This window comes from Lactuca serriola, chromosome 4 (assembly GCF_051521515.1).
Source record: "Lactuca serriola cultivar US96UC23 chromosome 4, Lser_US96UC23_V15, whole genome shotgun sequence".
Classification (NCBI taxonomy): domain Eukaryota; kingdom Viridiplantae; phylum Streptophyta; class Magnoliopsida; order Asterales; family Asteraceae; genus Lactuca; species Lactuca serriola.
The window spans coordinates 173,072,675-173,091,577 of NC_136411.1; positions in this window are offsets into that span (position 1 = coordinate 173,072,675).

Sequence of the window (18,903 nt, forward strand, 5' to 3'; positions counted from 1 at the left end):
CCCGAAGGACTACACTACCAGTACGAGAGAGAACGTAAGGAACTTCGGAATGGCGATCACGCCAGTGATGATCTTACCATAGAAGTGCACTGTGTTCTAAGTACTGAAAGGCTCTACCCTCCCGAGAGCGTAGGACCATCCGAGAATACTCATGGAGGCTTGGTCCAACCCTTTCCAAGCTGCCACTACCTTCGGATATACCACCAGATTCACACCCGATCGATCCACTTCTTAGATTTGATACGTGACTTCCCGACAACACTCTTCGTGCCTCACTCATCTTGATAGAATCCATCGAGAACCCTGACTTCATAGATACACCAGTCGGAACCCGCTAGCTACACTAGACGGAATCCGCATCTCGTATGTGAAAGTCTGTGAGAATGACAGACACAGGCTAGAGATCACTTGGAAATGCAAGGGCAACCGTATAGGAAGTACTCCCTCATCTCTACTTGGCCCTTCATACCTACTTCCTTGCCTAGACCTGAATTTCGGGACGAAATTCCCTCTAACGGGGGGATGATGTGACAACCCAAGTTGTCCCGTTACATTTCCCCGTTACCGTTAACGGAATATTCCACTGTATAAAAGTTCTGTTAATTAGAGGGCATCAATTTAATAAACATTCCATTTGATTACCTTTAACATGTCGTTAAGTCGTGATAAAAGGAAATAAAAACACAGGACACACATTTTCATTCATTTGGAAAATGTCAAGTTTTATTATTACGACCACTAAATCGGGTGCGACCAAAAGCCCCGTTTAACGGCAGTATCCGGTAAAATTCCACTGAGCCCCGACTGTGAAACCCCATATATGGGTGAGTGGAGTCAAATGAGAGACTTTTTACACTCTCTCTCTATACTCTCTCTCTAGACCCGTTTTCGCCCCGAATTCGTAACCAAACGCTTCCATATTGTAAGTCCGCTTACCCTAGCCTATTCTAAACATATTGATTCATGTTTATGGACCAAAATACGGACTTAGAAGCAATGGAAAAGGAGTTTACGGCCTAAGCTTTTTCTAAGGCCATAAACACCTAAAACAAGGCCAAAACGACCCAAACTTGTCCCCATTTGCTAGGAAATAAATTGAGGTAATAGCCTAGGAGTGTTTTAACACAAAACTCATGGATTTAGGGGGGTAAAGGAGAGTTTACGGCCCAAGCACAAGCTTAGGCCGTAAACTCCTCAAAAATCATGTCAAAAGTGCCCAAAACACTCCCAAACTCATCCTAGGGCTTATTACATAAATTAGGGACATATCCTCTTGAGTTTAGACCCTTGAAACACTCCAAAATGAATTAAAGAAAGGAGTTTACGGCCCAGACTTGGTCAAGGCCGTAAACACCCTAAATCATGCCCAAAATTGTAGTTTTTGCCCCCCAAATGACCATAGGCTATTTCTATAAAATGCTAGAATGGAATTAAGGGCTTAAACACAAGAAAAATGAGACATTTCTTGGAGTTTACGGCCCAAGCATTATCTAGGCCGTAAACTCCCCTAAAACCCCCTCAAATGTTGGTTTTAATAACCCATAATAGCATCCAACTTCATAAGAAAATCCTAGAAAGGCATTACAGGCTTGAAACTTCACAAATCACTAAGGGTGAGAGTTTACGGCCGTAAACTCCCTTGGGAGAGTTCTTAGGCCATAAACTCCTATAAAATACCCTTAGAGGCCTCAATTCCCCTCATGCCTTTTGGGAAAAGTGCTTAGAATAAATCAAGGAACAAGCTAGAAGCATCAAACACCCAAGAACATGAACTTGGGAGTTTACGGCCGTAAACTCCCTTAGGTTGGGCCGTAAACTCCTTGTTTGGTCCATATTGATGCTTTAAACCCCTTTACACACTAGATATGTGAGTATAGCAAAGTCCCACAGCTAATAGGAGACCCATAGCACCCTTAAACGCTACCCGGGACCCCAAACACTCAACCAAAAGTGTTTTCCACTCCTTGGAGTGTGTATAATTGTTAATTAGTATATTATATGCTAATTGTATGTGAACATATATTATCATATGTTAAAATAGGTCCTTGTGTGTGTTCAAGTCCTTGCGTGACCCCGAACGCCTAAACGACACTTTCGTCGGACCTACTTACACCAGGTGAGTTCATACCCCTGAATGAACCTTTTAAATGCTTTTAAATGTTTTAAAGGGGGGGATTACAAGTTAAACATGCCAGTTATCATATCAATCACATGTGATTGATAACCCGCATGCACAAGATTTTACCACTGTACACTGATTTACCGAGTAGGACACTGTAAATGGCTTTCAAAAAGTTTTTTTTTTTAAATTTTTCAAGTTCTTACTTTCATAGTTTATCAACGATTCATTTTCAAACTAATTTATAAAAGATTCCCAAAGATTTCTAAAGGTTTTCACACCCATTTTATCAAAGAATACAAATGCGATTTTCCTGAGTAATAAAGTCTTCAAAGGTTTCCATGAACACTTTTGATTGTTAGATACCGCTGCTTCGCTTATACTTATTTTATACTCCTACTCTGTAATGCTTTCGCTTATACCTGAAGTCACTTATACCTGATAACGCTTATACTTATTCACCCTCTTACTTAGTGATACGATTCTTCCTCGCTTATACTTGATATCAACTCTACTTCACTTATACTTGATACGCTTTCGCTTCACTTATTGTCGCCTATACTTCATGATACGCTTATACTTGTGCGACACTTCTACCTCACTTGCGAACGCTTTTACTTCACTTATTAGGCGCTACTACTTCACAAGGATCACTTCTACTTAAAACGCACTTAGTCATAGTTAGATGTATGTCCGTGCTTATATAGGTATATATATAAGTAATGATTGAAGGACTTAGGAAGGCTCGTCGGCCCTATTTCCTTTTCTTCGTTGAGATGTGGTCTGGTGGGATCGGGTAGCCGTCTGAAGGTCGTTTGGTTCATCAGTTAAATACTATGTATATGAGTATGGACATATAGGAAATTCTCTAGTCAAGTCAGTTAAGAATCCCTACCTCTATTCTACACTTATTGTAGAAACACACTACCCACTGTTCCAAAGTCTTTACCTCTAGTATATCACTTACATTAGAAAACCACTCCTCTCAAGAAACACACTACCCTCTATTTGGGATGCATCTTCGGGACGTGGCCTTCTCCGTCGTCTAGTTGGTAACCAGAGTCTCCTGTAGGGAGAGCGGACATTATGTGTATAGGCCTATACGGGATTGACACCCCCGCACCCTGACTGCTAGCTACAGTCCACGGCTCACCAAGCCAAGGGGTGACAAATGTCACATTATATAGATGCTTGTAGGGCGTCTGGAACTCTAGTCAGTATGGTTACGAGTATCCTGGGTTACCTTATAATTCATGGCTTTAAGGTAACGGTATTTCGTCAGCAATTTACACTGTATGCTGATGTCACTTTTCGGAGTCACACTGTTTCGACCTTACTAGCGGTATCTTTCATTTGATACTGTCTGGGGTCTATAGTCTCTGTTTCGACCTTGCTAGCTGTATCTTTCATTTGATACTGTCTGGGGTCTATAGTCTTTGTTCGACCTTGCTAGCTGTATCTTTCATTTGATACTGTCTGGGGTCTATAGTCGTTGTTCGACCTTGCTAGCTGTATCTTTCATTTGATACTGTCTGGGGTCTATAGTCTTTGTTTCGACCTTGCTAGCTGTATCTTTCAATTGATACTGTCTGGGGTCTGTAGTCTTTGTTCTGACCTTGTGGGAGATACCTTTCATTTGGTATCGTCTTCGGGCTATATTCATTGTTTTAGACCTTACCAGCTGTACCTTTCATTTGGTACCTTCTGGGGTCTATGTCTCCCCTTTGTTAGACTGAACCAGGCGTGTCGTCAGTTCGATACCCTCCTGGAGTCTATGACTCTTTGCCTTAGTCAGCAGTCCTCACTGCTGAGGCATATGTTATTCCCTGATGTCTCCTGCTTTCTTTAATAATCAAATTCAGTATTTTGATAACAATAGCAATTAAGGGAAAACTACCTCTTACCACAATGCACGGAAACAATCTTGGTAGAAGGCTGCTTTATTTAAAGAAAATATAGGATTTTCTGGAAAAGACTCTAATACACTGAAACCTCTTCAACTATTTCTTTATTAAGTTATTTGAATGAAATGTCACTAAATGCTTATGAACTCACCAGCATTTGTAAAAATGCTGATACTCGCTTTTCAAATAACTTGTAAATCTCAGGTCAGCAATTAGACAGGTACATCCCCGGAGCTGCTGATGAAGACGGCTTAAGTACCTTGCTGCACTTTATATATGTTGCTTGTATTACTTTATTACTATGTAATGTAACCATGTACAATTATTACTATTAATGCAATGTTTTGTTGTACTTTGATTACTATATGCATGTGTTGTGATACTTGACATGACGTCATCCACCCCAGAACGTTTCCGCCGTTCCGGTTTTGGGGTATGACATACATATATCTAGGTTTGTCGTGCGAGAATGGGAGTGTCTAAAGAATCTATGTGATTAAGTGGGATATTATGGGGTGATCCTTACCGGGTCCTCCTATAATTATTCAGCATATACAAGTTGTATATAATTTAAGATTTAATAGAGCTTCAAATAAGTGACCCTACTCTAAAACCACAACCAAACAAGGAATAGGAAATAGAGCATAAATCACAAATTCTAAGTATATAAAATCTCAATTATATAGAACCTTGGAAGTATACACTCCAGAATTATAGACCTATCAGTAAAGGTATTTTTAATTTTCACATATGTTATTTAGAGTGGCTAAAATACTCTTATAGTATTTTAATGGTATGAACTTGGTAAGTTATACACTTGTTGTGATCTTATAGTTGTTGGATATAGTGTCTAAGTCCATAACTATATTTGGTATGTACTTGACCCGACCCGGCATGGTCTATTTGGGTTGCACTTCACCCGAACAATTTATGGATAATATTTGAGAATAGTACAAGTTATGATTTATTAATATATTATAAGTTCTAATATATTAATATAAGATCATATTATTTAATTAGTAGTGATCTATAATTAATCTAGGATTAATTTAGTGATCAAAGATATTACTAATTAAATATGGGCTTCTATATTTATATAGTGTGGGCTTATGCTTGTTTGGAATGGGCTAGGCTTGGATGGAGAAGTCCATGGATACTCCATGGAGCTTTAACCTATGGATCTCATGGAAATGAAGAGACATGGGTATTAGGGTTTACATGGATGTAACCCTAATCAACCACACTATATAAAGGAGGCTTTGGCTCTTGAAATCACACTAGTGGTGTCTAGTTGTATCTAGTGAACACTAGTTGACTTATGTTGAGGTGAGGGCCGATTTCAAGAGAAGTGTGACTATTCTCTCAAAGTTCCAAGTTTGTGGTGATTTGTGACTTTCATTTGAGGCATCCACATTATTGGTGCTAGGCTCTAAAACTCCAAGCAATCAACTACAATTACAAGGTAAGTATTTCTACTAGCTTTATTTGATTCATGTTCCCCATGCCATGCTAGTTAGGATATGAACCTTGGAAAAATAATTATTTGCATGTATCTTAGACAAACATAGATCCAAGGTTTATTAGGGTTGCATGTACACTTAGGAAGTGTTAGAATGCTCAAATCCCAACAGTGGTATCAGAGCCTAGGCTTGTTTGTGTGATACTTGTAATTAAAAGTGGAAAAAAGTCAATAACTTGCTATCTGACGAATGGACTCAGCGAGTCCATGGGGGGGACTCGGCGAGTTCATGTGTATCTTCAACCTACTCGGCGAGTAGGTTCATGCAACTCGGCGAGTAGGGTCGACAGAGTGCAGATTTTCGACTTTAGTTGCTGGAAATGGATTGGAAACATTACCCTAAACTGTTTTGGTACTTGAAAACTTGTTTTAGCTGGTGTAATGTTTTTGCTAATTCATTTACAACAACTAGTTATCAAAATTACAAAGTTTAATGTGATTTTGATTCTTGAAAGTGTTCATATTCATGTTCTTGTTCTTATGAAGTTTAGATGATCATAGGAATTATTTGTAACCTATGTGGTAGTTTAATTCTTGATCATAATGTGTTTTGATGGAGTCCATAACTTGTCCTCAAGTTATGGAAAACCAAAAGTCTCTTGGATTAAAAAAAAACCATTAAAAGAACACAAGAGTTAGAAAAATGAAAAGTCCTCATTTTATTACTCTATTAAACTCATAAGTTACAAGAAATGAAAAGTTTTGAAAGTTTACAAAACTTGCCCTCAAGTTTTGGAACAAGTAAAGTTAAGTTAAACTTTAGTTCCAACCCCTAGAATTTTAAAAGTTAAAATTCAACCCTTATACTTATATTATGATGATTTAATAATTATATATATGTATAAGAACAAAGTCGTCCTACCGCTAGTACGCCTCATTCACGAAGCCGGTCTATAAGGTGGGTATAAGGTTGTTGCCTATAAAATGGTGACTTAATGGGTGTCTATTCTCACCCACCGCTTGCTTGACCGGTGGAGGGTCGTTAGCCGAACGGGTAAGACAAGGACTTATAAATTCTCATTCAAAGTATGATGAATATTATAAAGTAACTAAATGTTTTATTAAATTCCCAATCTTAGTTACTTTAGGAAAAATGTGAATAAGGTGCTAATCCATGAAATTACACTTTACACTTTGTTTGAGTCGTTGGTGGAGCGTGTGTGGTTAACCGGCACACTAACTTGGACTTAACAAGGTGGTAAAGGGTAACTTAAAGGTTTATTATAGTATCGATAGAGCGTGTGTGGTTTATCGGCACATCGATTGAGTGATAAACTTTAAAGGGTACCAAGTGATTTGCATGGTTACTTCACACCTCGTTTTATGATCCTCGGCATCCCAGTCACAAAACCTGGAGGGCACACTCGAGATTGAAACATGCCTTTGAAAAAGTTCATTGAATCTCAAAGAATCTAGGAATTTCTAATCAAAAACCTAATACTTAAATATTGCGGTTTTCATGGTGGAAATTGGTGAATCGTCATTCACCTACCTTTCAAATATGGTATAGCTTAGATTACGGCATACCTCTTCTAAGTTATATTATATTGTGATTGGATCCTAGCCTTAATATTACATTTGGGTGTTTTATTAAGGACTCTCTTATATCTAAACTAATCTTGTTCTCTACTCTTCAGATGTCTTCCAACAATGCTTCTGGCTCTAATCCTAATGGCTCCTTTACCCTTATGAACTTGTGTGGGAAAGTCACCTTTGATGGATCCAACTTCAATGAGTGGATCAGAAACATCAGGATGATTACCCGCTACGAGGACAAAGAATATGTCCTTGACAAGGAGCTTAAGGAGATTGATGAGACCACTGCAACTCCTCAGGAGATCGCTGAATTTCGGGCACATGAAAGGGATGCTACAAAAGTGGCTTGCATCATGATGGCCACGATGACAGCGGAACTCCAAAAGTCTTATGAGGATTTCTACCCTTATGAAATGCACCAAGATTTGATGGAAAGATACCATCAAAGTGCAAGACAAGAGAGGTATGAAATCATCTGCTCCATGATAACAACCATGATGAAGGACGGGGAATCCGTCACGAACCACATGCAGAAAATGCAAAGGTATGTGGATCGTTTGTTGAAGCTTAATGTGAACTTCCCTGAGGATCTTGCAATAAATATCATTTTGCACTCCTTACCATCGTGCTATGATCAATTCCGCATGACATATCACATGAATAAGGAAGAGGTCACACTCAGCAAACTTCAGGGACTTCTCAAGACCGCAGAATCAGGTCTTAAGGGGAAGTCGGTTGCTATCACTCCTACTCCAAACTCAACTCCGGTTTTGACAATTGGGAAAAATCGATGGAGGAAGAGAAAGAGGTCCTCGAAGGGTACCAAGGCTCGGACCCTTGATGGCTCCTCTTCAAGTGGAACCAAGAAAGGTTTCGTCACTCCTTCTTTTGACCCAAAAGAGGCTGAATGCTTCTATTGTCATGAAAAATCTCATTGGAAGCGGAACTGCCCAAAGTACCAGCAGGATGTGAAGGATGGGAAAGTTAAACCCAACCATGCAGGTACTTACACTATCATTTCTAATAACTCACCTCATTCTAAGTCTTGGGTCCTTGATACCGGTTGTGGTATTCATATTTGTTGTGACTTGCAGGGACTAAGAAGAAGTGAGAATGTGGAGCAAGGAATAATAAACTTGATCATGGGGAATAGGAAAGCTTTACCTGTTACCAAGATTGGAGTTTATACTTTATCGCTAAGTAGTGGGTTTAATTTAGATTTGAATAAGTGTTGTTATTCGCCAGGAATGGCAAGAAATATTATTTCCTTTCATGCTTTGTACAAACAAGGGTTTACCTTTTCATTTAATAATGAAGTTGGTTCTATAGATGTTTTCTATAATAATGTCTTTTATTTTAAAGCATTACCTTGTGATGGTGTGTATGAAGCTGTATCTGTTGTAGATAACTTGGGAAATAATGTTTTGTGTATTGATTCTACTAATAATAATAACTTGGATAAAGCATCATTATGGCATTATCGTCTTGGACATATAAGCAAGAAACGCATAGGCCAACTCCAAAAGGATGGAGTCTTGGAGTCGTTTGACCTAAGTCAGATGATAGTTGCGAATCATGCTTACTTGGAAAAATGACAAAGTCACCCTTCACAGGCTCTTGTGAGAGGGGTGAAGGTTTGTTGGACCTTATACACACGGATGTGTGTGGACCATTCAAACATGCCACAAGGGATGCTAATCGTTATTATTTGACTTTCACTGATGATTACAGTAGATATGGATATGTCTACTTAATCAAGCATAAGTCAGAGACTTTCGAGAAGTTTAAGGAATTTAAACAAGAAGTCGAGAATCAATTGGGCAGGAACATTAAGACGCTTCGATCCGATCGAGGAGGTGAGTATCTTAGTTCAGAGTTCCTCGACTATCTTAGGGAATGTGGGATTATCTCACAATTGACACCTCCCAGGACACCACAGTTGAATGGTGTAGCTGAGAGACGTAATCGAACCTTGTTGGACATGGTTCGTTCCATGATGAGTCGAGCTACGCTACCAATCTCATTCTGGGGGTATGCCTTAGAGACTGCCGCCCATATTCTTAATCTAGTCCCTACAAAGAAAGTTGCCAAAACTCCTTACGAGATGTGGACTGGCAAAGTACCTAAGCTAGACCACATCAAGATTTGGGGTTGCGAGGCTTTCGTGAGACGTGAGACTCATGATAAGCTCGAACCTCGAAGCGAGAGGTGTATTTTCATCGGCTACCCACAGCAATCCTTTGGTTACCTCTTCTACAGACCTAGTGACAATGTGGTCTTTGTAGCAAGAAGAGGAGTCTTTCGAGAGAGAGAATTTATAAGCCAAGGAGACAATGGGAGGCAAATTGATCTTGAAGAAATTCAAGAGTCAAGCGGTGAAGGAACTTCAAACACTAGCCCTCAACTTGAGGAGGAAACTCCTATTGAGCCAGTTGATGAGCCTGTACCTCTGAGGCGTTCCACGAGAGTTAGGAATGCACCTGAGCATTACTATGGTTTCCATATTACTGCGGAAGGTGAGACACTTATTAGTGATGAGACACTAGTAGGTCTGGATGAACCTAACAGCTACACGAAAGCCATGGCAGGCCCTGAGGCTGCTAAATGGAAAGAGGCCATGGATAGCGAGATACAATCCATGTATGACAATCAAGTTTGGAACTTGGTTGAGAATGTACCTGGTCGTAAGACTGTAGGGTGCAAATGGGTCTTCAAGAAGAAGACCGACATGGATGGTAAAGTACACACTTATAAGGCTAGACTGGTTGCAAAGGGCTTCACTCAAATTCCTGGAGTGGACTATGATGAGACCTTTTCTCCAGTAGCCAAGATTAAGTCTATTCGGGTTCTGTTGGCCATAGCTGCATTTCATGATTATGAAATATGGCAAATGGATGTCAAAACCGCTTTCCTTAATGGAAAGTTGGCTGAAGATGTTTACATGATTCAGCCAGAGGGTTTTGTCAGCAACGAGTACCCTAATAGAGTGTGTAAGCTCGAGAAATCCATTTATGGATTGAAACAGGCACCTCGCAGGTGGAATCTTTGCTTTGATGAGAAAGCTAAGGAATTTGGCTTTTCAAGGAGTGAAGATGAATCTTGCGTCTATATCAAGGCTAGTGGGAGCATAGTCAGCTTTTTGGTATTGTATGTGGATGACATACTACTCATAGGAAATGACATTCCAACCCTACAGGAAGTAAAGTCCTGGCTTGGGAAGTGTTTCGCTATGAAGGACCTTGGTGAAGCTGCCTATATCCTAGGGATAAAGATTTTGAGAAACAGGAGTAAAAGGCTAATTGGACTTAGCCAAAGTACCTACTTGGACAAAGTGTTGAAAAGATTCAACATGCATAACTCCAAGAAAGGTGAGTTACCCATTCAGTGTAACGCCAGATTGAGTAAGACACAAATCCCTAGTACTGAGGCTGAGATAGCAGAAATGAGTCGATTTCCTTATGCTTCAGCTGTAGGATCGATCATGTACGCTATGACGTGCACTCGGCCTGATGTAGCCTTTCCTTTGAGCATGGTTAGCAGGTATCAGGAAAACCCTGGCAAGGAACACAGGATAGCGGTAAAGAATATCCTCAAGTATCTGCGAAGGACTAAGGACTGGGTCCTTACCTTCAGTAGGAGTGATGACTTGAAAGTTGTAGGGTATAGTGATGCTAGCTTCCAGACTGATAGGGATAATTTCCGCTCTCAGTCAGGCTGGGTCTTTACCCTAAACGGAGGAGCAATCTCTTGGAAGAGTTCCAAGCAGGAGACAGTGGCTGATTCCACTTGTGAATCAGAGTATATAGCAGCAAGCGAGGCAGCAAAGGAGGCGATATGGCTAAAGAACTTCATCGGAGACCTTGGAGTTGTACCAGCTATAAAAGAGCCAATGGAGATTTTCTGTGACAGCAATAGTGCGGTTGCCTTAGCCAAGGAACCAAGGGATCACGGGAGATCCAGGCACATCGACAGAAAATACCATTTTATCAGACATCGAATTGAAGAAGGACTCCTCATGGCGAAGAGGGTATCATCGGATGAGAACCCGGCAGATCCCCTCACGAATGGACTGAGTAGGGTTAAGCATCTCCAGCATGCTCGGAGCATAGGGCTGAAGGATGATATAAGTTTTAGTAGTTAGATAACCCGGAAATTTGTAAAGTGTAATTGACATTTGATGATGAATAAAAAGGTGTTTTATTTATGAGTAAAGTGTTACTATCTCTTGTCGATCTTTTACTATATTTCTTTTGCATGTTTTGACTTCCAGAATAATTTTGTTTGGTATAACATATTATTCAAACCTCCACAGTCGGTCATATGTCGGAAGTAGGTATGAATCAAGACTGTCATGATGGGTTGTAGAGGTCTAAGGTGTTGGACAAGGCTACAACAATCATGAGTGCTCATAAGTTCTGAGCATTGGACTCAACCCACGCTCACTGGAATCACTTCATGGAATTTTATCTCGAGTGATCGTGACACGGTAATATCATATAAGTCTTCAAACCTAGAGATATGATTTGTTACTTACGAGTTGGTTATGCATTGATTGTACGTAAACGCATTGGTAACTCGATGTTATAAAACGTGCCTTTGTGTGTAATTCAATGAGTGGTAGAACAAACATATGAGTCGAAGTTTATCTGTTCCTTCTTGGATTAGGAGCTGATATCTGGGCCCCTCGATGATTTTGTTTTGACCTATGTACCGGGCCCGGTCATAACTAAATTGATGTGTTCAGTTAAGTTCTATGTCAGACAAATCGGAAATCGGGAAACAAATGTTGGACAATAAGTAAGACAATGTTCCATGTGTTTGTCCGGCTAATATCTAGAACAGAGGATTATATGATCACTTATCTAAATGGCGCGTTCAAGTTCTACAGAGTTTAAAGAGCTACGAGTGCTGATCGGTTCCTGAAGTTATACTTGCAAATATAGTTGCTAGACTTATCCAAGTGGGAGACTGTTGGATATAGTGTCTAAGTCCATAACTATATTTGGTATGTACTTGACCCGACCCGGCATGGTCCATTTGGGTTGCACTTCACCCGAACAATTTATGGATAATATTTGAGAATAGTACAAGTTATGATTTATTAATATATTATAAGTTCTAATATATTAATATAAGATCATATTATTTAATTAGTAGTGATCTATAATTAATCTAGGATTAATTTAGTGATCAAAGATATTACTAATTAAATATGGGCTTCTATATTTATATAGTGTGGGCTTATGCTTGTTTGGAATGGGCTAGGCTTGGATGGAGAAGTCCATGGATACTCCATGGAGCTTTAACCCATGGATCTCATGGAAATGAAGAGACATGGGTATTAGGGTTTACATGGATGTAACCCTAATCAACCACACTATATAAAGGAGGCTTTGGCTCTTGAAATCACACTAGTGGTGTCTAGTTGTATCTAGTGAACACTAGTTGACTTATGTTGAGGTGAGGGCCGATTTCAAGAGAAGTGTGACTATTCTCTCAAAGTTCCAAGTTTGTGGTGATTTGTGACTTTCATTTGAGGCATCCACATTATTGGTGCTAGGCTCTAAAACTCCAAGCAATCAACTACAATTACAAGGTAAGTATTTCTACTAGCTTTATTTGATTCATGTTCCCCATGCCATGCTAGTTAGGATATGAACCTTGGAAAAATAATTATTTGCATGTATCTGAGACAAACATAGATCCAAGGTTTATTAGGGTTGCATGTACACTTAGGAAGTGTTAGAATGCTCAAATCCCAACAATAGTATCATAAAATACTCTTATAGTATTTTAACTGTTGTGTTCTATTCTAGAAATCCTTTGTACATATTGTTAGGTAAGTTTTAAGTCTGTTGCAACACGACATCACTCCCAAACACATGTTGGTCATATCTCAAATAAATATAGTTGATCTAGCTGTATTGATCCTAGATATGATTACATAACTGTCTAGGTTTGATCGCAGTCTCAAACCTTTAAAGACTTTTGTTTTTTTGTCCTTGTGATACTTGTTCGAGTATGTATATATGTATGCAGGTATGTATAGTTTTATTAAATATTGTCATATTTTAAAAATATACTTTTAGTCAGAGCACTTCGGCCCAATTGTATTTATAATTGTATATCTTTTATAGGTTGATATACTTAGTTCACTATAAACAACGCTCTGATACCAATCTGTCACACCCCCAAATAGGAACGGTGGAAATGTTTGAGGGTGGAGGACGTCATGCTTAGTATCACAACACAAGCATCATAGTAATCAAAGTAACAAACAACCATTGCATTAATATTAAAGTGTTTACATGTACTTGATTCACAAAAGATTGACTCCAAAAGTAAATAAAAAAACAAATACATGAAGCTACTATGCTCAATCTTCTGAATCCTTGAGTGTCTACCTATCTACTAGTTTCCTAAGAATATAAGTTATTTTGATAGAGTATATCGGCATTTAAGCTGGTGAGTTCATAAGCATTTTTGTTACAAAAATTATACTTTATGTTCTTTTAGAAAAGCTTGTCTTTTCCTCTAGAAAATCCAATATTTTCTGATATGATGAATGATAAGTAAAAATGACTCTACAATTCCTTCTATGTGTACTAAATAGATATAAGTTATATACAATTTAGAGTAAAAAGACAATCGATTGTGTGAATCCGCCCTAAGCCCACAACCAAACAAGGAATAGGAAATGAGGCGGAAGTCACACATCCCATTATTTGTTAGATCTTCACTATATACAACCCTGGCGTATTCATTTGGTACTTACGGAGTTAAATGTAATAGTTCTTTTATATTTGAAGAAAACGTTCCTTAAGGAAATCATATATTTCCTTTAGTAAAAATGGATACCATAATAGTTACTTCTATAATCACTGAGTTTATACAACCTATATATAATCTAATATCGAATGGACAGTTAAATCTGTGAATCTGACCTAAGCCCACAACCAAACAAGAAACAGGAAGTGAGGCAGAAGTCACACATTCCACTACCTATCGAATATTAATTATATATAACCCTGATGTATAACCTCATGTATTATAGAATTTACCATTTAAGGTCCTTTATGTTATACTAGTTTAATAATGCATATTAAACCCGTTTACAGATAAGTTTCTAGTTTCACTAACTTAATTGTGAAACATTGATTTTAGTAATAAATGTTATTGTTTTCAGAAAGATCCATTGAAAACCATTTACCTTTAAAGAATGATGTTTACCACAGAAAATCCTATATTTTCTATAAAACCAAATGGATGTCTATGTTGTTCTAAGTTTGAAAATCACAAGTATACTCCATATACTTACTACAATGATGTCTAGTTTTGCTCATATGTTAAACTAAATAAAGGCTTGGTTGTTCTTGTTCCCTGATACAACGATACTACCCTCCTATGATTACCTAATACATACGAGTTATATATAGCCGAGATCAAACAGACAGTTGAATAAGTGAATCTGCCCTAAGCTCACAAACAAACAAGGAATAGGAAGTAAGGCGGAAAGCACACATTCCACTGTCTATCTAACTTCAATTTTATCTAACCCTAAAGTATACATTGGGTAATCACATAGTTAGTATCCTTTGTACTTAGGTAAGTACCGAAGACATGTCTCACAAGCTAGATTAACGACTTTACAATTAATAATGTGGAAAACTCTTTTTATAATTAACAGATAAGTTTATAAAAAGATCATTTTGTTCCTTAAGCTAAGCCTATTTAAGTTTATAAGCTCATTACTATGATCTAATCAAAGTTTCATGTTCTAAATACAATTTATTGGTACAAAGACATAATAAGCAATTTATATTTTATAACACAAATTTTTTTGTGTTATACTTGTATTCCCCCTTAAAAACATTTAAAATTTTGGAAAAGATATGGGGGTATGAACTCAGCTTATGTGGGCGATTCAATTGAAGATTCGAGTAAGGATGATAAGTTCCACGAATGAAGTCCCGAGGCACAAACGAGTCCAAAGGAGTTCTAGAATCAAGTTAGAAGGCTAAAAGGGTGTTCACGGCTGGGCTTGGGGTGTTCATGGCCCAATGGGGTGTTCAAGGCCCAATTTGATGAATGGTTCACGGCCTAACTTGAATGGTTTACGGACCAACTGAAGAACACTTGAAGATCTTGGTGCTTTGGCAAGTGTTTGAAGATCCTAGTAAGCTCCTAAGGATTATCAAGGAAAAAGGGTGTTTAAGAGTGAAAGATGGTGTTCTTGAGGATGATACTTGAGAGAGAATGGGTTGTTTGCGGCCAAGAGAAGAGGAAATGAAGATAAAATGCATCAAAAAACTTATATATAGAGAAGTGATTGTAGCCAAGGAGTTCACGGCCGTGAACTGAGGACTCACGGTCCGAGGCTTGATCACGGTCCGAAGGTCATCATGGCTTCGCAAGTTCATGGCTCGGTGGTTCTCGGTCCGAAGTTCTTGGCTCCTTTCACGGCTGCGAAGCTTTGGTGGTCAATGCAAAGGATCTCTATTCCTAAGGATTTTTCCCTTCCAAACTATAACATACTTAGATACAAGGCTTCAAATCTTGTAAACCAATAATCCGTCTAATTTAAGATTGATGGAAGAAATAAGTTTGACCATGGTTGACTTTTAAGAATAAAAATTTGATTGGAGAGTGGGATGGTAGAAGGATTCGGTTTAGGGAAGATCTCTTGTGTTGGACTGTCATTCTTCTAAAACTTCTTCACGTAATTATCATCAAACGTAACATAGTAAGTTTCCTCAATGTTTTTAGACCTTTTGTTGAGAACCTTGTATGATTTCGAATTTAAAGAATACCCCAGTAAGATACCTTCGTTAGCCTTCACATCGAATTGTTCCTTTGTTCCTTTGAGTTAAAGATGAAGCACCTGAAACCAAAAACATGGAAAAACTTGACATTAGGTTTTCGATTACTCCCTCCGTCCCAAAATAATAGTCCACAGACAAAAAACACACAGTTTAAGAAAACATTAATTACCATTAACTTTATTAAATGAAATGACAGTCTTACCCTTATGTTGCATTTAATTCTATGGTTGTTGTATTTAATTTTATGGTAATTTAACTAATAATGAGGGATATTATGGTAAAAGACATATTTATTTTTAGAAGTAGACAATTATTTTGGGACAAACCAAAAAAGAAACATGGACTATTAATATGGGACGGAGGGAGTATTTATTATTTCATATGCGGTGACAGAGAATCGCTTATTGAGGATAGATTGTTTTTGGGTAAAGCAAGCAGTCCATATCGCATCCTCCCATAAGTAAAGTGGCAGATTCGCGAATGACAACATGGTTCTCACAGCTTTGCACAATGACTGGTTTCATCTTTCGACTACCTGGTTTTGTTGAGGAGTATAGGGAGTTGAAATTTTGTGAGTTACTCCTTTCGCGGTCAGGAATTCTTCAAATGCTTGGTTTTTGAACTCTAGAGCATTGTCACTTCAAACGTTACGAACCAGCTTTCATAGTTAAAGCTCTATCTGCTTTATGAAGTGTTTGAGCTTAGGAGTGGCTTCTGTTTTCTGTTCAATAAAATGCACCCAAGTGAATCTAGAAAAATCATCTAGAATAACAAGAATATATCTATTACCACCAACGCTTTCAATTGCAAAAGGACCACAAAGTTCTATATGCAAAAGTTCAAGTGGCTCAATGACTTTGTATATTCACGATTGTTAGATGACTCTTCCTGCTCTGTTTCCCCATTTCGTAGGTTGCACTTAGATGTTCTTTGTTAAATTTCAGGAGTGGTAACCCTTGCACATGATCAACAAGAACAAGCTTGTTGATATCTTTAAAATTGGGATGCGAGAGTCTCATGTGCCATAGCCAGATGTCATCGGTAGAAGCTTTCGGAAGTAAGCAAATTGCAAGCTTCCCTTTGATAGGATTCAGATTCAGCGGATACATTTTTCCTTTGTGTTTTAATTTTAAGAGCACTGTCTTGGCCTTCTTTTCAATTATCTCTGATCCTTCGTCATCAAATGATACTTTCAATCTTGTTCCCACTACCAGCTACGAAACACTAACGAGATTATGTTGCAGTCCTTCCAAATACACTACTTTGAGAATTGAAAACTCCCCATTGGTTATCATCCCATAACCTTTGATTTCACCAAGTGAATTGTTTTCGTAATTCACTCTGCCTCCATCCTTTAGTGCTATGTACTCTCGCAGTTCCTCCTTTCTTCCTGTCATGTGATGCGAGCAACCACTGTCGATATACCATTTAGAATCAAACTGCTCGTACGTATTACCTGCAAAAGTTAAGCAGATTTAGGAACCCAAAGTTGTTTGAGCCCTCATGAGTTTTTCACGGGAAAATAAATAGTAGGATCAACCGAATAAGTTCATTTTATTAAGTTTGTTTTATTTTTCCTTGTGATTTAAAAAATAGTAATCCTATTGTCTTTTGAGTTCGCATCCTTGGTGGATGGTTTCTTTTGTTTATTTTGGATTTGCTGTTTAACCACCTTTTTCTCAACTATCTTAGGATTAGCTTCAGATCATTTGAGAGGAACTTTAGGCTCTGAAACTATCTTTCCTTTTTCTTTAACATCTTGCGATGTCTTGGCTGAATGTGAAACATTCTTGTTAGGAAAGAAGTGAGACTTGGTTTTCTGCATAGGTTTCATATGATTTGAAAGAAATAGTTTTTGAAAAACTTTTTTATTTGAGACCTATGGAGACTTATTTTGATGAAGACTCTTAGGGTTCATATGTGGAGAGACTTTCGCATTTGGATTGGATTTTTCTATACAAACGAAGTTGGGATTCTTGGACTGCCAGAACTGCTTTCTTTCCTTAAGATTTTTGTTATATCTAGCATTTCTTTGGCATTTTTGAGCTGCGAACTGATCAGATTATTTGTGAACACTAGCCATAGGTTTTGGATTTTTGATAGGAGATGCGGTCTAAACAGACGACGTTTCACTTGGAATGTTCTTAGTTCCACTTGGACTTCCCCTTTCGTAGCTTGAATTGACTTTGTTTAGGGGGTTCTGCGACGTATCGGCTCTTTGTTTCCCACGAGGTCATTTCAAATAGACCTTTGGTTTCGCCTGCATTGTCGATTGGAGCAGACCATAAGAACTCATCACATCCATCTTGGTTATCATCTTCGACCATGGGCGTTACTTTAACTGTTTGATTTTTGTTCAGTCCTTTAGTTGTAAAAACTTGGTTAGGAATAGTTTGGACTTTAAGGAAAACAGTTGCTTTGGCTTTTAAAACTTTATATTTGTTTTCAGAAACACATGCAAACTCAACTGAATTTTCAAAAATTAGAACTTTCGCAGAAACAGGTTCATTTTAACAAACTCAGAACAGTCAACCTCATCCTCCACATAGATTTCACTCATATCAATTTCATCGTCGAATTCATAAACGTTTTCAACATTAAGTTTATTTTCTGAATTTAACTTCTACTAGAAAAACAACCTTTTATGACGCGCAATGTGTGATGTAAAACGCTCAAACGACGCGCTTACGACACGCATTTATGACACACTTTTGCACGTCGTTTATTTACGACGCGCATTTATGACATGCATTTTTTATGCACATTTATGACACGCAATGTGTATCAAGGAAGGCATTGTCATAAAGGAAGACGACACGCATTTGTGTGTCGTAACCATGCGACGCGCATGTTTATGACAGGCAATGCGTATCAAGGAAGCCCCTGTCATAAAAAGATGACACGCATTTGTGTGTCATAAACTTCAGTAACCATTTTCAATATGCATTTACGACGCGTCTTTACGATACAAATTTATGCATAATACAAAAATATGTAAACAAA